This window comes from Malurus melanocephalus, unplaced genomic scaffold, assembly GCF_030028575.1.
Source record: "Malurus melanocephalus ecotype Western Australia unplaced genomic scaffold, MMel_1.1 scaffold_230, whole genome shotgun sequence".
NCBI classification, from domain to species: Eukaryota; Metazoa; Chordata; class Aves; order Passeriformes; family Maluridae; genus Malurus; species Malurus melanocephalus.
In genome coordinates, this window is record NW_026623462.1 from 137,135 (window position 1) to 159,778 (window position 22,644).

Sequence of the window (22,644 nt, forward strand, 5' to 3'; positions counted from 1 at the left end):
CTGTTCTGCCAGGGCTYAGGCTGATTTTTGCATATAGCTAAATAAGATTTAAACTGCACTTTACTGGCTTTTTTGTTTGCTTTTATTTTTATTTGAATATGTATGAATGAAGGTGTTTATGGCTGAAGGAAATGCAGTGAGAAGAGCACAATTTTGTTTGGCTTTCTGTCTGGTCTCCACAACAGGGAGAGACTGTGAAGAACACAAACAAATCTTTATTTCTGGACTAACTACTCAAAGCCAGGAGCTTATAAGAAGCAGAGAATAATTTCATGCAAAATGCATTTCTTTTCACACTCCTCATTGCTCCACACACCTCTGTTCCCTCTTTCCTGTCAGTTCTTCCTGTCCCGGCTATTGAAACCCATAGGCTCATCCAAAATCCAAGGAAAGACACAAAGATTTCTTTGGAYTTAATGAGCTTCAGGTATGCAAGGCCTAAACTAACAGAGTTTTGCTCCCAGCCCATCTGTGGAAACAAATTAGGACACAAATTCAAATGCTGATTTGGAAGTACTTTTGACCATCTATAGAATACTGTGGAATCCTCAGGATTTTGGTTTCATCCTCACTGCYACAGAAAGGTTTTCAGTAACAGAAGAAGATGGTGTCTGGCTGGGTTTCTGTTGGAAATCCATGTTTTGCTGGGGTTTTCACRGGCTGGAATTGCAGATGGTGCCATTCCCATTGCAGGAAGAGCCTTCACGTGTGTGCCACCACCATCCCCAAAGCTCTGCTGCTTCATTTTACTGGTTACACTGGAGGGGGAGATGAGAAAAAGCGTTTTTTCTCCCTGCCACAACATTGCCTGCTGTATTTGGCCTCTCTGTTCTCTTTTGCTCCAGACTCTCCCATTCAGCTGAGCACAGCTTTTGCAAAAGCTTCCACAGCCCAAGCTATTGCCTGAAAGAGACAGTGAATGTCGCTGCTTAACCTAGTGGGAGGAAGTGGTGGGATTAATAACCAGTTTTCTTTTAAATGCATCTGTTTTGAGTCATTTGTCCATTAAGGATCTCATCACGAGTTTAGCAACAGAGCTGGAGACCCACATAAAATTTCAGATATGGRTCCAGGGTGAGAACATGGGAATTTWMCAAATAACCCCTCTAAATTTTCTTCTTAGATTCATGGCACAGAGGCAACCCTAAAGAAGGATGAAAGTCTTAATATTGGGTGTTATTTTGGGACAGATTTTGTCATTTAGGCACCACAGGAGGTGACAGAAATACCCCACTGTGTTTCTCTTCCCCTGCCTCTTCCTCCAGCCTCCTCCCAATCCATCCAGGAGCAGTGGAAGCACCAAATGGAATCCTGGRCTTGAAAATGAGATCTGTGGCTTTTTGCTTTCCTAAAGTCTGATTCTCTGTCAGATAATATCGATCTCATCGACTACAGAAACTCAAGGCTGGAAATTGCTTCATGTTTTAGAACCATTTTTCTAAATGATGCTTTAAGATGCTTTTTTTTTTTTGCTTCTGCTCTATTAGTTTAATACATTAATTTGCCACTGAGGAGGTGGAGCCCATAATATCCTGTTTCTGAGGAAGGAGGGCTGGGTAACACTGAGCCACTGTTCCAAGCACAGGCTTATTTACTTTAATTAGAAAGTGCACTTGTTAAGTCCTCAATTAATTACGTAGAGCAGCACCTATTGAGAGCAGATGAAAGAGCCACTGTGTGAGGAGGGAGGGGGATGAAAAGGGAAAGATAAAACCGGTGYTGGAAAGTAAATGCTGCTGGAGAAGCCAGGGAGGGATCACAGGTACAGCTCTGTWGGGCCCTAAATTATGGTCACTGTTCATAAATTGGCTTCAGGGATGGTGGCTGGGGCAGATTTTGTGGGATTATCTGGAGTCAGTCTGCAGCTTTAAAGCAGGTCATTGACTAGGATTTTAAGATGATTTACTCCAAGGTCCTGCTTGGCTTATCAAATTCTAGAGGCCGTAGGTCAGTGAGGAATATCTCAACTCACAGCAAAATGAGAGCAGCAGTTTGTTTTACAGAGGAAATAGTTCCTTCTGCTTTAAAAAAAAAAAAAATTGAATGTTTGCCGCTGTTTCATTTCCCCTTCTCTTCTTTTGCATTTTCCTTTGCATTAATATATCCCGAATTTCAAAGCAAACAAGTTAAAGTCAGGGTTTTGAAAGAAAATTTTCATGTAATGATTCCAGAAAACACACTATTAATACCAGATGTTTAAATAAAGTCATCAATACGTTTCCCAAAACCAAGGCCGCTGAAATGATACGTCATGCATCATTCTTTCCTCTGACTTGTAAAAGCCTGGAGAACTCAGGTCTGCAGGACACTTACATGGAAGAAAGAGAGGTTTTGGRGTTTTTAGGCAGAAATCAAATTTCTTGTGCAAGATTCCAAGAACTGGGGTTTTGAGCAATATGCCAACGTCATGAGACTTTTGATAAAATCAGTCGGGGTTGCCAACTCTAAACCGAAACCCATCTCCCCATCTAGAGATTCACTTGAACTTCAGCCCAGAACCAGTGGMAGAATTTTGTGAAGCTGGGCTGAGCCTTGGGACTGACCCTTTGCCTGGCAGCYCAGGGTTTGATGTAAAGGTCTGTGGCTGGGTTTGAGCGACGTGGATAATCAAAAACCCATTTAGTGGGTGGCTGCAGTCAAAAAGCTCAGTGTTGGCAGATGCACCCTCTGATGCTGCAGAGGGACAAGAGGTTTGCTGTGATCCTCTGGGCATGTGGGGCTGGTCTGAGCTTCCCCTGGAATCCAGGAATGCTTCAGAGGCTCCTGATGAAATGTTATGCTCTGGTGMTGACTGTGTAGCAGTTTCCAGGGAATTGTAATAACATAATAAGSCAGTCTTTGCAGAGGCTGAGGGAATCTCTCCTCAGCATTTCTGAGGTTTGCTGTAATTCCCTGTCTTTTCCATGTAGGAGTGCAAGCGTGGTTCCACGGTGGATGCAGWGCTCGTGGTGGGCACAGGAACACTGTGAGCTGTTGTAAGCCTTTCCCCCAAACCTTGGAATATTCCTGACAAATAAATCCGTGTAATGGTTCAGGATTAGGTAATGGCAATCTTCGGAGCCTGACTCTGCTCAGGATTCATTTCACTCCTGTTCCCCTCCGCTGGGAGCAGGAGCTTGGTGCGAAGCAGGAGCTTTTTGGCAACAGAGCCGGAGAAATCATTACTGTGAAAATATGATCATCTGAGGGGGAGGAATGGGGCTGGTGTGTGTTTAAAATATGAGGTTCACAGGAATCTTTGGAGATGCGCTGAGTGTGAGAGGGGCTGGCTGCACTGCTCCTGCTGCTGTTTCTTCTCTTTTTTGGCTCTGTGAACTTTACAACAAAATCTGAGCACTGTGGTCTGAGGAGTCCCTGCTGTCTCTGTCTGCTGTGCTCAGTCCAGCTGGTTTTGTGCTCTTTGCTTTCTTAAGCCTCAGCCCCTAAAATTCTGCACTCCCCTTCAGTGACTGTTCTCTCCTGAAGCCTTTCCTTCCTCTCTTTCCCCCCTGTCAATATATAATTTAGCCTTGGATAATAATTGTGACTTGAAATGTAATAACTAACTGATGTACAACCTTGTAAATCATCCTGAGAGGTTTTGCATGACAGAGGCAACTTCTGAGCCATAATGACTGAGGTTTCTGAGGCAGCATCGGCATTTGAATACAAACCTTTCATTAATTTTAATAAAGACCAGAAATCCATGTGTGCATCTCCAAAATTGCTTCAAAGTGCTTAACTGCTGATGCTGACCAATCCTGTTACCCCTTTGATGCCCCAGTCCCCTGAGCTCAGGTTGCTTTTCTGGGGAGGGAAGAGCAAATATCAGAGCAAGGTTTGCTTCTTTGTGGAAGAGGAACCTRTGATGTGGATTTATTGAGAGGCTTTGATGTCCTCACCAAACAGGAGAGATGCAAATAAATGTGAATTCTGGATGCTTCAGGCATCAGCTTTAGGGAATTGACCCTAAACCGAAGCCAAAGCTCCAGGGAAATGATGCTGCTGCTGGTGCAGGTCCAGAGTCCTGTGTGTAGGGAGAAAATAACCCCCATAGCTGCTGCTTCCTCACTGCTTGTCCACCTGCACTGTGAAAAATARCTCTGGAGAGGTGTCACTTCAGGACTGGGCAAGGAGTTCTAGATGAATTATTTACATGCTGAAAGTTTTTCACTTTAAGTCAACCAAAGGTATTCGTGAATCTTGCCCAGCTCTAAGTGCTTCTCAGCTGGAGAAGGAAAAGTTGAAACAAACCCAGGACATTTTCCCCAGCCTTTGCACGCTGAAGCATTTCTTTTTTTCTTTTTTTTTTTTTTTTTTTTTTTTTCAGATTTTTCCTGAAACAAGCTTTCAAAATTGATCAGAAAACTTTGTCTCAACATGAAATACTCGAACCTTTGTGGTACCCAGAGTATTGTCTGTCCTCAGCACTGGTGTTGGCTACAAGAACCTGACTGGGCCACAAACCTGGTTCAAACCCCTGGGAATGTTTTCCATTGGCATTTCCACATTTCTGAAGGGGAAGCAATTTATCCTAGAGGATTGTGGTGTTGAGTGATATGATCTTGAAACTGCTTTYCCAAAACTTGTTCCACCTTTGCACCAAAGTAGTGAAGCCTGGTAAGGTTCTGCCAAGCCCTAAAGCAGCCAAAACCATGTAAACATGAAATAACTTGGGCAGTGAGAGAGAAATAACTACATTTCAAACTTGTTGTTCAATAGAGTTAGCCTTTGTAGGTGACTCTTGAAAAAAAATACTATTTTTTAATCAATGGCTTAAAACAAGCCTGTCTGGTTAATATTGAATAAATCATAAAAATAATCTAAAATTCCGTGACACTGATTTGTCTGTGCTGAGGGATTCAAACAGCAGGAGAATAATTCAGGGGGTTTAGAGTGTTTCTGTATTTTTGGTGCCTTGATTGAAGTCCCAAAGCCAGACCCTTTAACTCATGTAATTGGTCACAACTAAATTTAGCTCGGACTTCAAATGTCGTATCCACACACTGTGGGGAGGTTCCAGAGACAAAATATCCATTCATCCCCTCAAAGATGAAGGAGCTGCCACGCCTTCCCAAAAAGATAAAAAGCAGATTGAGAGGTTGGGAGCCATTTCACATCCAGCTTTGCTCAGMTCTTACGTACCAGAGTGGGTTAAGGAGAAGCTGAAATGAGGTTGTGTAGATTCAGCTATAGATTGTGGGGAGAGGAGCCTCACAAAGGTTATCTTGTTCTTTCTGCTTATTTTGGGATGCCAGCGGCACTATCTGAAGATGTGCTGCTCTGAAGGCATYTTGATCAAAAGCTGGAAAATTAGGCCCATTAAAGTATTGATTGAGGCTCAGCAGTGAAGCGGCTGCTGTTGGATTCGCAGGCACAGAGGGACTGTGCCCCTTTCTGCCGTGAGATTCAGAGCAGGGCAGATCAGCAGCGACAGGAGCGGCCCTTCTGCAGCAGAAAGGGAGACAAACAGCCCCCAGCAATGAGCTGCCAAGCAGTGGAAGCGGAAAAATCCATCTTGAGTCGTGCCAGAATGATGGAGAGCTTGAATGATGCTGCTGAGAGAGAGGCAGAAAGGCACAGCCCTCGTGTAGCCCTGCTGCTGGCTGGGGGTGGGCACGGCTCACCTTCACCCCAATGTGTGCAGGGTGCAGCTGGAGCAGGAATTAGGGAATGGTTTGGGCTGGGGGGACCTGAAAACTCAGCCAGTTCCACACCCCTCCACTTTCCTCTAGAGCAGGGTGCTCCAAGCCCTATCCCACCTTTGGTCGTTCAATCCAACCCCCTGGACTAATTTTCCAGTTTTCCCTCTGAAGGGAAATGAGATGAGCTTTGAGGTCCCTCCTAACCCAAACCATTCCCCGATTGTTTGACTCCCTGAGTTGTGCCGAGTTACTCACCAAGGCACAAGGGGGCACCCATGGCTAAAGCTTTCATTATCCACGAGCTCCTGGAGCCTTGGTGTCCCTCTGGATGTCCCCTCGCCCCCCAGGCTGCCTCTGTCMGGGCGGGGAGAGGTTGCAGATGCGAGAAAAGGCAGAAAATCTTGGCAAAGCGAGAATATTTCCAGTTTCCTTTCATAGGGAATAGAAGAGGAACCCTAAAACACTTCCCTTGGTTGGAAGATTTAAATTCTGCTAAAGTCATGAAATATTAAGRTAGCACCAGCAAATAATCCTTTAAGGCATTTTGCTGCTTTTTTTTTTTTTTATTTCTCTTCAGACAATGTTTTAATCCTTTCTAGTTCATGGCAAGTTCAGGACCAACTGCTACACTAACAAGAGACAGTCCTTTATAATTAAAGACAGGTTCATAATTTTGCTGTTTGAGGATGGAATTAGATTTCAGGGATAAGAGTGAAGCTTTCTAGTGATTTTCTTAAGTTRCTTATGGAGAAACCTAGAACTCTACAGAGTTTTTACAATCACTTAAGTGCTTCAAAATTCCCTGTGGATCAAATTTATCTGCCATCACAAAGCTCTGCAGAGRGTGCAGTGACTGCCTGCACCTTCATGGCTTGGTGGCATCCCTGCTGTCCCCAGCAGCAGAACTTCTGTGGTGCTGGAATGACTCCTGGCTTTATCTTTTACTGTTTTTTTTTTCCTCTTCTTTGTTGGTGTCCTTCAAACACTCTGGTTACTGTGAACAAGGTTTTTTCCCCAGGAGAGTTGGGTCAAAGATAGAAGCTGATAGCTCTGTCAGGCCCTTTCCAAAAATAAATGGGCAGATTTGTGGGAACTTGTTCCCTCCAGCACATGGCTGATGTGTGTGAAGCCTGCCAGACTGATGTTAAAACAGGGAATAATCACTGTGGTGTGATACTTGAGCAGYCTGGAGAGGTTTTAATGTGTGTTCCTTTCTCTCAGTGCTGTGCAGGGCTTGCTCAGCTTGTCCAAGCCTTTGGTTTTTCCTGAGGTTGCTCCATCCATGAGGAGGTGATGTGAAGTGAGGTGGGATGTGAAAGAGGGAGGAGCTGGGGTTGGGGTCCTCTCAGGGCTCTTTTCCCACATTTTCTTCAAAATTTCAGCTGTGCAGTTCAGAGTTCTGGGAATGTTTCTTTGCACTTGTCCAGCTTGAGCACAAAAAGGGCCCAGCTGGGTGCCTGGAGTTCCTGTAATGTGTGGGACAAGAGGAGGAGCCTGGACAACACGAGGCTTCCTTTAGGGCAATGTAGTGGGARTATTTGCTGTGTGCACCCACATGTCCTAAGGAAATTAATAACTTCTGCTGAGTGATTTAAAAGCATGTTAAAAAATAAATAAATCTATTGCAATTCAAAGGATSTGGGGGAAAGATGTAAATAATAGGAGAACACATAATAATAGAAACTATTATTAGAAATAATAATTACCATAAGGATGCAGAAGCGAGGAAGAAATGTGTGTTAAAGCAACCAGAGGTATTGCAAGTCCAGGAAGAAGGTGCAAGGTCTATTTTGAGCCTCTCAAATGCATTGTGAATGTCTCTTTCCGTGTGATCTCTGAACTCTGGTAAATCCCTGTCAGTGCTTGCTCTGGGATGCTCTGACCAAGGAGAACCTCACAGATCCTGAGGATCCTGGTCCTGAGGAACCCCTGGGAAGTGTCAGGGTGAAATACAGACAGTGGGATCACCTGAAGGTCTGAGGGGAGCTCTGAATCTGCCCCAGAGGGGAGCAGTGTCAAATGCTGCTGCTGGTTTTGTTTGGGAGGATCAGACACCCGAGCACGGGAGGTCCAGCAGRAGCAGCGTGGGCTGGCAGCCCGAGGCACAGACGGTGGAAAATCGAGCTGCATTTGCTGTTTGCTGTGAAAGTCCCTTTCGTTCCAGAGCCTGGGTTTGTCTGGTGGCTAAAGGGAGGAGCAGGGATCTTCCAAACCCAGCCAAGGCATTTTTGAGCAGCTGCTGTCTTCCTGCTTCCCACCCTCCCCAGTGAAACCAGAGGAAAATTCATTTGTTTGGGGAGTAATTTGTACAGAGGGAAGAGAGGCAACCTTGGCAACAATATTGGAAGTGACAGTCACCTTAGCTTGTGCTGGAGTACTGTGATTTTGTGCCTGTTTCATATACAAGAAAAAGGAGGAATCTCAAATCATAAAATTGACAAACAGTGGACATAATTTTATCAATCAACATTGTACAATCAGCAGGAAAAAATAAGGGATAAATAGAGAAGATGGGTAACATCTTGGTGTACCTAATTATTAATTTTTGGTGTAGGAAATCCTATGAACAGGAGAATTTCTGTGTGGTTCTGSGTGCAGATGAGGAGTGCTTTTGGAAACAGGGAGGCTTGTTCTGGGATCACAAGTAGAGTTCCAAAAGGGGAAGCACCTCGACCCAGTCATTTTCAAAATGTTTGGCGYTTGTGTGCTGCCTCCATCTGTGTTTACAAACTGAGATTAAGAGCTTTATTTCCGCTATGTTAACAAAAGCTGGGGTTTAGGAGTCTTACAAGTCACAAAAGACCCAAAAAAATCCTGTGTCAAATGCAGGTCTGAGTTCAACACGACTTTAGAGTGGGCTGCTGCTCTCCTTTTTCCTCCTGGCTTCCATCCCACTGCAAAACAGGGGTCTGGTTATCCAATGCCTTGCACCCAATTTTTCTTTCTCATTTTCCTCGATATTTAAAGGTAAGTTGGGCAGGATTTAATGTGTTCCACCCCCTCAGTTTATTTAAAGCCCATCTTGCTCACGTTTCAGTCAAGCTTAGCAGAAACTCACCCCTTGGAACAGGATCGTGACATGCCAGCCTCAGGGGTTTCAGCTGAGATTTGCTTGTTTGACTTTTCCCTGGATGCAGTGACCCAGTTCCCCTGAGCTCCCTCCCTGATGTGAGAGAGTGAAGGACACTCGAAAGAGAAAGCTTTGAACCTTGCCTGTTTCCAGWGGGTCCCTCCCAAGCTGTTTGCTTTGGCTTCTCCTTGTTCCTCACCTTCCCGTGCTCCTTGTGAGCCCACYCTGAGAATGGACTGTGCAAACACAAAAATAATAATAATACAAATCTAAAAAAAAAAAAATTAGAAGTCTTTTTATAGTTGAGCTGGAAGTATAAATGGCAAATTCCTGTAGAGTCAGYGCTGTAACAGCTCTGGTTACTGAGCCATGAGCCCAAAGCTGGTCAGGCACCTTTTCCTTGTCAGTCCTGGACACTGCACAAGGCTCATCCAAATGCAGCCTTCATTCCATGTCACAGGACAGCCTGTGATGCTACAGGAACATAAAAACCTCCAGGAGCCTGACTTAAAAATTATTCCCAAGATCCGAGTGTAAGTTGAAGCACTAAATCATTTTGAAGGAGGTGCTCAAGGCAGTGGGCACAGCACAAGGTTCTCAAAATTGACTTTTTCGGTTTTCCTTCTAGAAATACAAATTACTGCCAACACCTTTTTTGGTTTTTTTTTTTTCTAGAGACACAGCTGCAGTCTTCTCACAGACCTGTGGAGATATCTGAGACTGTTTCTCATCTTATTTAGCCTCTGGTGATCTTTTGTTAGAATCTCTCTTAGGGGCTTACAGATATAGGAGACCTCAGTTCTTGCCACATCTGTGTTCAAAAGCTGTAGCAACCACAGCAGGCAGGATTTGCCCTCCCAGACTCCTCTCCCTTGCATTTCTCCTCTGGCTGATGCCTGGAAATCCTGCTGTGCCTGCCTCAGACTGCGCTGGGACATGTGAGATGCGGGGAAGGCACCCAGAGCTGGCAGAACTGGCTGCTTGTGGTTCCTGTAGCCCATGTTCTGGGGGGTGTTGCCAGCAGCACGCTCTCCCTGCCATATTATTTACATTTGTRCTCAGCAGTGCTCTTCCCTGGCTCCAAGAACAAAAGCCTGTTGGTATGGATGGGTGACAATGCATAGCTTTGTTATTAAAATCGGGACTTTTCCCCGCTAGGAYTTTTGCATTGGAAATAGCATCCAGTGATTAATCTCCTGCTGGCTTTGTTCTTTTTATGGCCAAGGGATTGGCTCACGGAGGACTTCCTGCTTTTTTGGAGAGGCTTTGCAAGGTTGATTAATCCGTGGTAATAGTGGCTGGAGTGACCAGAGTTTCTATAGTGACCAGATGRAGATAAGAAAGTAGTCGTGAGTGGTGGCTGCTGAAGATGCTGGATGCCAAAATTGCAAACTGTTTTTAAACAGACCAGCCAAGCAAAAGAGATCTGTGGCTCCACAGTCAGCTTGGACCTGAACGTCCTCTTTGTTTGGCTGAACAAAACCCAGATAAACAAAACATTGAAGGCAATTAGCTTTGTTTGCTTGCCTTTGTCCCCTCTTCTTCCAAATCATTGTAAAATTAGGAATAATGCCAGTGAATGYTGTAGCTATTCGGTGGACAAAAGCTGGTGCACAGGAGAGGAGAAACAAATAAATATAATACCGCTGTTTTCAATAACCAGCCCGCTCAGTTTTAGCTTTTACTCCATTTACTCTCTCCGCTCCAGATTTAAGGAGATTTATTTGATCRCTCTCGTGAATGAGAGCTCCGAGCATTCTCTCTAACCACGGCATCTGGGTGCTGGTGCCATATTTCTCCTGGAAAGGTCTCTGATTCCCAATCTCCTTCCTCCAGAAGCTCCTGGGTGTGTTTGGGGCTGCAGATGCCACCTGTGGCTCCGAGGGTCAGCGAGAGGGTGGCACAGGCCARTGACAAATTGCCTGGGCGTGCACAGCGTGGAGTTCACTGCAGAAAAGGGTTAATCCCGACCTCCCCCTTGGTACAAAAGCTTTTTGTCTGCCCTGTGGGCCGGCTGGGGARCTGCTCGCATCAAAGATTGTCACAGGAACACCCCTGCGTGGAGCAGAGAGGAATCCCAGCTGCTGGTGCCACGGGGTGCAGGTACATCCCTGCTGCCAGTGCCAAGGCAGAGGCAGCATCTCGATGGAAAAAAACCATGACTGTGGGGAATTTAAGCCGGCCTGAGCTTGCTTTCCCCACATCCACGACCCTCAAGCACCCCACAGCCCCAGCCTCCCTTGGGGTGCACCCAGCCTCGCTCCATCCACCTTCCCTTGGGCTTTCTGATCCCTGCAGCCCCATGSAGAGGGGCAAAAAATCACTGTGAAACAGGTTCCTGCAGTCATCAGTTTAATCCTACAGCTCCTAAAAGCTTCATTGTGGGTTTTGCATGAACCCCTTGCTCTGGTCTGAAGGGGGTCCAGCCCAATGTGTGGTCAGAGCTGCTGCCCCGACTGAGGGCAGTGAAGGGGATGGATGGTGGGCARTGCCCTGGGGGAACAGCCTTCCCCATCCCCTCAAAAACACCCTCTCCTTTGTGGGGACAGCCACGGGGACTCCTTCAGCCGAGGGACGAGACAGGAGGCCGGGCCGGGTTGAGCTGGACTGGGTTGGGTTGGGCTGGGCCGGGTTGGGCCGGGCCGGGTTAGGCCGGGCCAGGCTGGTGGCTCTGGTGGCTCTGTGCTCTGTGTCCCAGGCTCTGTGTCACTCTCTGCCCATGACAATGACCCAGGTCCTTGCTGCTGTCCCCTCCCTGCCTTTCCCAGGCTGTCACAAGGTCGTGCTGTGGCTTTGAGGGGCCCTGTGTGAGGACAGCCCATAAATCACCCGGGTTCTGCTCACAGTGTGCTCAGCCGGGGCCGTGTGGGCACATTGGGAATCCCTCAGAGGGAGTGATGTTCAGGAGGCTCCCTGCGAGCACCCCAGAGATGTTTCACCCTCTCTCACCCCTTTATCACCCCTTTGGACCCACAGTCTGTGAGGTGTGGAGCCTGCTGCCCACCTGCACTGCTCCTTTGGGGTCTGTGAGCAGAGCAGGCAGGGCTGGGGAGAGCAGTGACCCCAAGGAACACACATTGTGACCCCAAGAAACCTCACATCTTTCTCTGCAAAACCTTCCTTCCCTCCAGCCCTTTTGCCGTGGGTCCCCAGGGGGGTGAGGGTGCACTCACACGGTCTGAGAGCAGCACAAATTCATTAAAAATACACAACACGGGGATTGAATCCCACAGCAGAGATAGGATCTCCTTCAGGTCCTTTCTTGGAGAAGGGGATAAATTGTACAAGTAAATAAGTTGTACTTTTGGGGGGGTAAATTGTACTTTTTGGGGGGTAAATCCGAAACCAAGGGGATGACAGCATCAGYCCCATCAGTGTCCCCTCCAGGCTGGGGACCAGGGCATCTCTCCGTGCCCCACTGCAGCAAGGAGCAGTCCCTGGCTGAGGTGGTTTAATGTCAATTTTCTACCTTCACTTTGCGTGGTTATTTCTGGCCAAGGGAAGATTAAGCCTTCAGTGGGTGTTTGGAATGTCAATAACTATAATTAAGCCTTTGTGGTTCTCCTGCAAACTGTGGAATCTATAATTTTCAGCAGMGTCCCCTCCTAGCATTGCTACGGGGAAAGGGGGTCTTTGTTGGACTGGGAAAAAAAGAAATCATTTAAAAATCAAAGCTATAAAATAAAATGCTAATCAGTGYCATTTACAAATATTTAAATTTACTGTTATTTCCCCTTTAAAGAAGGAGCAAAATAGAAACCTTGGCATTTCTTGCTGTCTTTCAACTACTTTGGGGGAAGTTTTACCCAGAAGCGAGTTTAATGTTGTCTAACGACATGTCAGGGGGGAAAAAAGTACAGAGAAACTTTATTTTCTGTACAAGGTCCCTTTGCTGAATATGTCCATAGGAGAGTTTTCCAATACCCACCCAGAGCTGTGGTACCAAGGGCAGGGAGGGCACGGATTCCTTGTTCTGCTGCTYGCTGGGATCGGGATGGGACAAATCACAGATGTCCTGGGTTTACCTTCTGAAGTTTTGGGGTGATAAATGCAGCTCCCGGGTGATTTCCCCTCGCTCAGAATTACCCCGTTCTGTATCTGCAGCTTTCTGTACATCCAGCTGGGATTTAGGGAGAGCTGCGTGGGTGGGTGATGAATCAAGGATCGCGGTAATCGTTGCAAAGAGCTTTTAGGATGTGCTGATGAGAGGYAATTTAGGGGCATCAAAGTGGTTTTTTTCTTTGTGCCAATGACCTGTTCGCCAGCGAGGGATGGCTCTTTGGGGTGTTTTGTGCCGTTTCGAGGAAGGCAGAGGTGAGAACCTCGTTACCCACATCAATTAATGATTGTGGCCTCTCTTAATAAAGAGGTGTCAGCACCACACTGCAAATCCTGAACCCGCTCCCTGCCCGGGGCACCGCCACCGACAAGAATATTTACAGAGTGGTGTTGCTTATTCAAGGCTTTTGAGGATGTAAAGCAYTTAATTGTCTCGTTTATCCCATTCTGCTGATTAATGCAAGTTTTGCAGTGATTTTTAGTCTGGTTCCTGTGCTAAATGTGGGGTTTGATGGAAAAAGAGCCACAGTCAGAGCTGTTCTGAAAAGAGAATATCGAGATACGCTGAGCAGTGGAATGAGATTAAAAACTGCCTTTTTAAAGCTAAATAAGAAATAGCTTAATCTTAGCTAGCAATGAAGGAAAATCAGAGAAAATCAACGTGACAGACAGGATCAGGGCAGGTGTTGAGACTGGCTATAAACTGAGGTGATGCTGATAAAACATAAACTTTGTTTACACATGGTGAGTTAGCCAGGAGAAAGGTTTGCTGGTGACACACAAGTGAGAAGTTCCATGTGAGGAGGGATTTGACAGTTTTCTAAGAAATTGGAGAGTAAACAGGGTTTCTTCCTTGGTTTTTTGGAGAGTGAAACTTGACCCTGAGCTAACTCTGGTCGGTGACAAAGCTCCTCAATCCCACGGATTCTGGGAGAGTGGGAAAAGGGAGTAAAAATGTCCTGATTTGATCTGTACAAGGGCTCCTCTGCACTGGATTCTACAAATGAGGACTCACCCCCTTGACTACATTTCTGAATTATCACAGGATCACAGAACACAGAGTTCTAGAATAGTTTGGGGTTGGAAAGGACCTTTAAAGATCATCTCACTGCACCCCCCTCCTTTTTTTTCTTTTGGTCCCACTGTGAAGCTGCTGTGATGTGCTCTGTACAGTACAATCACATTCAAATTACAATAATTTTTTTATAAAACCCACCCCAAACATATCCCAAACTCTGAAAACAAGTAAGCAAACAAAGTCCCCTTCCATGAAATCCCGTTTCAATCACTTCATTTTATTTCCCTCCTCTTGGGGAGGAGGGAATTTATTTCACCAGTGGGTGTATAAATATTGACTTATTGACTTGATTTTTAATTTTTTTTGAGGACTAGAGACACAACCAGGTCTCTTATTAGTTCTTACCCAAACATCAGTAAATACAGCCTTTCTGCAGTGGCTCCTGTTTGGAGAGCTTTACCAAATACTATTGCTGTTGAAGTGGAGAGAGACAGAGAGTGTGCAGATGTGGAGAAGTGTGTTTGCAGGAAGGAAAAAAATCCTATTAGCTTTGAAGCAGATCTGTACACCCCGGTTTAACACACTGAAAATGTCAGGAGAGACCTTCTCTGTGGAAATGGGCTGTGTTTCTGCTTTACGCGCTCACAATTCGAGTGARGTATGAAGAAATCGAGCATTGTTCTGCTCTGAGTGGCACAGATTGCTTTTCAGCCGGTGTAGATAAAGCACCAAGAACTGTCTGCTCTGCTTCGGGAGATGGATTTGAATTGCATGTTTAATCAGCAGAGCCTTTTTTTTTTTTTTTTTTTTTTTTTAACACGGGCCTTTACAGCCAGATAAAACCGAGCGGTCTCTAATGAACTGTGCATCTGGAGGATGGCAGGTTGTGCTGAATGTAAAACTGGTTGGGAAATAGATTTACACTTGCTGCTGCRTGAGGGGCTGCTGCCAACTGCACAGTGAGGTAATAACAGCCACTGGCAGTGCTCTGTGTCTGAAGGGCTGAAGCCTCTTTGCACATAAGATGATCTATATCACCAGCTTCACTCTAGAGACGAGAAAATAATGGCACAAAAGCRATGGTTTAAGTTGCTTCAGGTCACCCTGCAGGTCACTGGAGTTGTGAAAGCCAAACCTGAGCCCTGCTGAGATCTAGGTTAGCGTGTGAGCCTGGGGATGCTGCTGCTGCTGCTGCTTCCAGGCAGAGCAGAGAACAATTGCAAAAGGAAATGGTGCTGCAGCAGCGTGTTGTGGCTTAGATTAAGTTTAGCAATTCCCTGTTATGGTTGGGTTGTATCTTAGAATTGCTCTRATTACACAAACCAGATTGTGGCTCTTGTTGGTGCTGATACCTCAGGATGTAGCAGAGTGGAGATTTTTGTTGAATAAATACGTGTGTGTATGTGCAGGGGCTGCCTCGTCCCAGTCACTGCTAAAGAAGATTTTCTGGTGTCATTAGTGAGCCCARCACAGGACAGAGCCCAAGAAATTCTCATCTCAAATCTATCTAATCTCAGCCTTTCCTTGACTTTAGCCTGGACTTACCATTTCCACTTCAGCTTCTCCCTGCAGGTGTGATTTCTCTTTGCCCAGCAAACTGCTCCCACAGGCCTGCCTAGCCCCAGTACCCAGCAGCTGGAAACAAAGAATACATCTTGCTTAGACAGTAAAAAAACCACCTTTTGGATTTAAATACTATTCCCTTAACTTTTTTCAATGACCAACATTTGCTTTGATGTTTTCTAAGCTCTTTTCTCTCTCCTTTCCCCACTGAAACCACTCAGAATCTGACTTGGCTTTAGTTTCTGTCTTGCACAAAACCTTTGTCCCAGGCGTTTGTGCTGTAACAYGCCTCCTCCTCTCGAAGGCCAAGATCTTGTGCTGATTTCCATCTCCCTTTGAACTGGGTCTTGAGGCTGCCTGGGTGTGCACAGAGCTCCAGCTGCCACCAGCAGTGTGTTCTCACCCTGAGGCTCGTTCCTCATCCTCGGAGCACCCTGCTCCAGAGGGACCTGGCGTGACTCCACAGGTTTGCTGCCTGCAGCCCCAAGTCCTTGTCCAGAGTGTCCAGAACAGCTCAGGCTCATCTCTCTTGCCTCAGTTCTGTGTTGTGGGTGGCTCTGGCACCTGCACAGTGTCATTGGGATGTCCAGAACACTGGCACAGGCCACACAACCATCTCCACAACCCACGGCATTAACAAACTCCTTTGGCTTCCCACACCGGTGGGGAAAGCTCTGGTGCTTGCTGATGCATTGCTGCATTTAGCCAGCAAACCTCCAGACTGGGAGAACTCCTGTTCAGCAGCTCAGGGGGGACTTAACTGTGCTTTTTTTTTTTTTTTTTTTTTTTTTTTTTTTAATCCATGGTAAAATGGGGAAACAGATCTTGGTTTTCTTCTGTTCAAATGTAGGATCAGCACAGGTAGCAGAACAGCCTGGTCTGGTGTTTAGGCTGGAGGACAAACTCAAAACTGGCCAGTGCTGTTGACCCTCTTGTGTTTTCCACCTTGCTGGTTTTCCACCAGCACCAGWGACTGAACAGATCCCAAACCAGAGCCAGAACAGATGGACAAACAGGGAAATAAAGGCATGGTCACAAACCTGGGCAGACTTTGCTCAGTACCTGAAATAAAGGCAGTCAGGATTTAAAGGCTGTGTTATCTCCTGTCAAAGCCTGGCGATGCATTTTACCATCGGGGCTGACCTGACAGCACAACGCTGCTGCTGCCTTCAGCTGAACAATCCCTTCAGAGCCATCCTGTGAACCTGCAGCTCTCCAAATATCGAAATAGAAGGGTAGGACAGAGCTATACCCAGGGAAGGGTGGGCTTGGCCATGTATGGCCGCATTGTGTTCCCTTTCATTCCGGTGGAAAAAGGCTCAGTTTAATGATTAACAGCCATTCCCACCTCTCTCCCACCGGCTGGGCAGCCCGAGGTGCTGCGGTGCAGTCCGAAAGCACAGGAAGATCTGTCTCTGCCAGACGTGGCATCCCCGCAGCACCGKCCGGGAGACAAAAGCCTTTAGTGTTCCCAAAAAGAATTTCAAACATTTGACATCAAACGGCGGCAGAAGTTCAAGCATGTCACCGGCAGCCTGTGGCACAGGACAGGAATGGCTTTGTCAGGARGGCTGTGGAGAGCAGGGGAATGGGACTGGGCAGGAGTTCTGTCACATGCACCATTTCTGAGCTTTCTGTACATCTCCTCTATGATTAATGCCTTCCACAGYGCTCTGGGAACAAGAAACACAACCCACAGCAGCTCCTGCATGGTGAATCGCTGTCAAACAGCAAACCCTAAAACGGGGAGTGCTGCATGTCCTGCTCATGCCCTGGCTGAAGCCAGAGGGACCAAATTAGGAGCATCCATCGAGCAGATCCCAGCTGAGCTGTGCCACCTTCTGCCTTCCTGGAGATCTTGACCCTGCCAGGGATGGCGAGGCTCCTCAGCAGGTTTCTGCTCATGAGCAGGTCCCTACAGGGCACAGAAAACTTTTTAATCCAAGGCTTGAGCTAGTGCCAATCGTTCGAGTAGGGCTGGTGGATGTGAGAAGTGCTGGTGCAGTCATGTTAAAGGGAGGATCTGAATAGAAAAGTCGTATAGGGATTAGGAAATGTTATACAGGGGGATTTCACACCTGAGAGAGCACTGCAGCCAAGTGTGGAGTGCTCGGGGGAGAACAGGGACAGAAATGTCCTGTGCCAATGCTCTGGCAGGAATGTCTGAGTGCCACCCCAGCAGACAGGGATCAGCACCAGCCCCGGGGGCTCTGGCTGCCCAGGCTGTGCTGTTTGCAGGGTGGGAGCCCTCAAGCACACACTCCCAGAGCTGGAAACAGGCACAGCCCGTCCTTCCTGTGCCACCGCCCGGAGTGCTGTGCCTGTGTGTGGGCTGGGGACACGTCCCACTCCTGTGGATGGGTGATCTCCTGCTCTTGTCAGGCTCACAGGTATGGATCCAGTCACCCCAGTGCGGCTCCAGCCCTCCCCAATATGGATCCAGCCCATCCCACTGAGGATCCAGCCCTGCCTAGTGAAGATCCAACCCTCCTCAATGAGGATCCAGCCCTCCCCAGTATGGATCCAGCCCTGCCCAGCACAGATCCAGCCCTCCCCAGTATGGATCCAACCCTCCCCAGTATGGATCCAGCCCTGCCCAGCACAGATCCAGCCCATCCCAGTGAGGATCCAGCCCATCCCAGTGAGGATCCAACCCTCCTCAGTGAGGATCCAGCCCATCCCAGTATGGATCCAGCCCATCCCAGTGCGGCTCCAGCCCTGCTCCATGTGATGCACGTTCTGGGGCTGCAGAGCTGTGTCCTCCCGTGTCACTGGGACCATCACCCCTTCATGGCAGGGCCATTTCCCACAGGCTGGGCTCTCTTTCCCCGTGGCTCCAGCAGCTCTGAGCCAGGTACCAAGTTTAGGCATTCCCAACCCAGGCTGGGTGTGGATCCTCAGCCCAGCAGGGAGTGAAAGGCCCTTTATCTCCCCTTTCCCTCGCCTGTTTGTTTGATCCCTCCCACAAGTTTTTCCGGTGCCGTGGTTTTCACTTCTGCCTGGTCATGCCACAGTTTCAAACCTGAATGGAGCATTTATCTAAATATATCCCAACACATCCCTGAAATTCCTTGGGAGTTCTGGGGACGGTGAGTGATCCAGGATGGKTTTTGGGCTTGGGCAAAGGCAAAAATGATTGAACTGTGATTCAGTGTTGTGTTCCAGGCCAAACCAGAGGGAGAAGGCGGGCTGGGGTTATTCTGGGGTCCCTCTGCTGCGTGGAGCTGGGTGCTGTGGGTCACACAGGGCTGTGACACCGCTCCTCACAGCTCTGAGGTGCCTCCACACTCACTTGTTCAAGAGGAACAAGAGGACAAAGTTATGTTAAAGACAGTCTTGACGCTTAACCAAGCTGCAGCTCCTGAGGAGAGGTGGGTACTGGTTCCTCTGGACAGTGGCTAAATACGGGGGAATATTTAAAATGCTGTGTTTATCCAGGCTGTAATGACATCCTCCTTTTTTTTTGAGAGGTGCATTCATCAAAAGCAAGTGTTCTGTTCCCTGTTCCTCGTGTTGTGTGGTGGCATTTCCTCCTCCCCTGTGCTTTTTTTTTTATATTTTGGCTAATTAAACTATTCCATTCCAATTCCTTTTTTCTTTCTTTTTYCYCCCTTTTTTTCATTTCACTGCTGTGCCGATTTCCTTCAGTTTATTTAGTGTTTTAAAATGGCTCCTATTTAAATTTGGAAGGGAAGAAAAATAAATCTGTTAAATATATTTCTATTCAGATCATATGTTGTGGCTTTTCTCTTTTTGAAGAATGAGGTCTAATTTTTGAACCTGAATTCACTTGGCACTAGTCTTGGCTTCAGCAAAGTTGGGTTTCCTTTTGTTTTAAACTAATTCCCTTTTTCCTACTGCTGGGATACATTTATGTCTTCGTGCTAGCAAATCTTTTAGGCATGTGTTCGGTTTGAAAATGTTCATCTGAGCAAATATGTGCAGARGATTTGAGCATGAGCTGTCAGTGAGTTTTGTGGTGGTCCTTGGTGAGATGCTGTGGACCTGGAGTACCACCAATCCTTTCCCAGCTACCCATGCTCATCCCATTTGGAAAAGTCTTTTTACAAGGATGCAGCATTTTGTCCCTCTTTCTGGAAAGCCAGGCCTTGTTCTTTTCTGGGTAGAGTGGTTTTTGTTGGGTTTTTTGTTTTTTTGGGTTTTTTTTGCAGTGTTTTTTTGTTGTTGTTGGTTTTTTGTTAGGTTTTTTTTGTTGTTGTTTTTTTTTAAGGGAGTTTATTAAATATTTGCTGCATTTAGAAGAGAGAAAAGGCAGAAATAAACAGGAGAATCTAAGATRTATTCAACAGCAGAGGAATTAACCCATGATTATTTGCAAAGCTGGAGGTTTTCTAATAGATTTAAGCTTTATCTTAAACACTTCAGCATGGCTAGAATATGTTTCTCAGTGAGGAATGTGTGACTGAGGAACATGGAAAGAACAGCTGGGGGAAAAAAAATAGCTAAGAAAAATAGAGATTTTATGGTGTTTCTGAYAAGCTGTGTCACTGTCTGTTGTCCCTAAAGTGCCAGTCCTCAAAGCTGGACTGTTTGGGTCATCTGAGTTCCTGRGCCTTCAGAGGGGGTTGAGACGTGTTTTTCTGAGAACAGGAATTTCTCACAAGTATCTGAATGTGTATCTTAGCTGGACTCTTCTGAGAAGTTTTTCTGGAAGACAGAAGACTGGGATGTTTTTAGTTTACCCCATTCCCAACACTGCTTGTTTCAATTTTTTTTTGCTGTCGCTACTTAAATCTTCATCTGTTGCAGCAAGAAAGGAGGGAAAATGTAGATGCTTCAGAGCAAAGGTATGAATAAAATCTTCTGCCTATAGAAACTGGGAGATGCAAAACCACAGCCCCAGCGAGCAACCACAACTGAGCCAAATAYATGAATTAAGGGAGAGAAGCCCTTAGTGTGCATGGGAGCAGGAGATGTCATAGGGGAGATCTGATTTATGGTGGAAACCTCAGCTTTTGGCCACGCTCTGAGGTCAGGCTTTTGAGTAAAACCTGCATTGCTGAGTCAGGCCAGTGGGTCCTTGAATTTTCTGCTCTGTACATGATGTGACATCATTCCCCCAGCCTCAAGCTCAGGTATTTGGTGGATCCTATTTGTGCGGGTGGTTTTTTTTTCATGGAGAGTGCGTAAGCTCAGAGTCCATGCCCAGGTTTGAGGTGCTTTGGCTCTTCCTCCTTTCGGGGACAACCTAGTAAAAACCCACAACACCTTTGTGGAGTGATAACCTGGGGTGGCTCAGCTTTGGTGCCAGACCCGCGCTGGGGGCTCGGATCTGTGCTGGGGGCTCAGCAGGACCTGCCCTGTGCCCTGGGGGTCCTTGTAGCCCTGAAACCCTGTCCCCTTGCCCTGGGAGTCCTGTAGCCCCCTCAGCCCTGTCCTCTGTGCCCTGCGGGTCCCATAACCCTGTCCCCCTGTGCCCTGGGGTTCCTGCAGCCTTGTCCCCTGTGCCCTGGGGATCCCGTAACCCTGTCCCCTGTGCCCTGGGGGTCCCACAGCCCTGTCCCCTTGCCCCGCAGCCCTGTCCCCTTTCACTGGGGGTCCCGTAGCCCTGTCCCCTTGCCCCACATCCCTGTCCTTGCCCTGCCAGTGCCCACGCAGCCCCTGCCCCTTGCCCTCCCCTCCCCGCGGCAGCCCCCTCCCCTGCTGGTGGGGTGCCCGGGGTGCCCCCCTGCCCGCCGGCAGCGCTGATCCTGCCCCTCGGAGGCTGGATCTCTGCTCATTAGCTGCTGTTTGCTGAAACCGGATACCTGGGGCACCCCCGCCAGCCCGGAGTCCCCGGGCTGCAGCTATTTAAAAGGACAAGGGCAGCCTTAGAACTTCCACCTCTTTCACATCCATGTCCCTCCCAGCACSCGCTCCCAACCGCCCTTCCCTCCTGGATCCCCGCAGCATCCATGACCCACGAGCGGAGCGACGGCCCGAGGGGGACGCGCCAGCCCCGGGGAAGGATTATCTGCTGAATTTGGGGGGACCCCAGAGAGCCCCGGCTGGCTCCGGGCCCCTCGCCCCGGCCGCCTCTCCCGGGCTCCCGGCGCAGGAGACACCTTGAAGGGGAAGGAGGGAGGAAGGGACTTCGGGTTTTTTTTTCTTTTTTTTTTTTTTTTTTTCTTTTTTCCTCCTTTTTATTTTTTTCCTTTTTTATTATTACTAATTTTTAAGAGGTAGCAATTGCCGTGAGCTGCTGGGACAAATGAATGCCCACGGGCATGGGGCTGCGGGGAGGTGCTGCCCAGCCTCTCGCCTCGCTGCAGAGTAAGTGCCCAAGGCAGAGGTGCTGAGATGGGGAGGGAGCAGGGCAGAGCACCCAGGGGTGCAGGGAGGCGGTGGGGACAGCTCGGAGCGGCGCTCCCTCACCTGCCCGAGGGAATCCCATGGAGCTGAGGGGTTTGCTGTGTCCTGCTGAGGGACAGAGGGACCCGCTAATCGCCCTGASGGTGCACGGCGGGCTGGGTGGGACTTTGGAAGAGGAGGGGAAAGAGRGATGAAGGTTTTATCCGCATTGGGAGTCCCCTGTCCTGGCAGAGCCGGCCAAGCGGGTTTGGGAYCCYGCGTRTTCTGATGGACCTTGCATAGGAAARCTCATTGTCCTCTCCCTGCCCTCCCTGCAGCTTCCACCCCTCGGTGATGGGAGGAGAGGGGCTCTGGGGATGGCCTGGGGGAAGCAGAGCAGGGMAAGGAGGGCAGCAGGGGCATGGGGGGCTTTTCTCCTCCAAGCCTGAGCGCCATCCACAGGCTCCCAACCGCCTCCAAGCGCTGACCCCAAGGGAAAAGCCATGTCAGGTACTTTATGGGGTGGCTCGGGGCCAGTTTGGGGCTCATGGCCCTGCACAGGTGAGTGCAGGGGGCTGCAACTTCCATCAGCAGCCTCCCCAAAGAAGAGCCTGTGCTTCCCTCCCAAGAGCCTGGACAGGGTCTTTGATTCTTTCCCCACAGATCTGGCCAAGAGTCTTTTTTTTTTTTCCCTAAATTATTTATTTATTTTGTATTATTTCTCGTAAATGCTTCACTATTACAGAGGAGGGCAGCAGAGAGAGGCAGTAGGRACATCCTTAAATAATTTTCATTTCTCCAAATCTGCCTTTTCCTCTTCTCTCTAAGTCCAGAGGAGAGATCCTTGGGGGGTGGGAGGCACATCTGCACTGCAAATAAAAATAATAATTACAACCACCAACCAACAACAAAAAAAAAGTAACAGCTAAGAAAAAACACTTGAAATCAAGGACTTTGGGAATCAGAGATCACAGAAATTGCACTATTTATAAGGAGAGGGAAAAAAAAAAAAAAAAAAA

At 47.7% G+C, this 22,644-nt stretch overlaps 1 long non-coding RNA gene across 1 annotated transcript in view; it reads right to left on the bottom strand.

The window, feature by feature from the left end:
* Positions 1-22,303: 22,303 nt before the first annotated feature.
* Positions 22,304-22,644, bottom strand: part of LOC130578499 (uncharacterized) — a 1,663-nt gene continuing 1,322 nt past the window's right edge. Inside the window, exon 2 of the long non-coding RNA XR_008965893.1 lies at positions 22,304-22,494. This is a non-coding gene — a long non-coding RNA (uncharacterized LOC130578499). The remainder of the gene's footprint in view (positions 22,495-22,644) is intronic.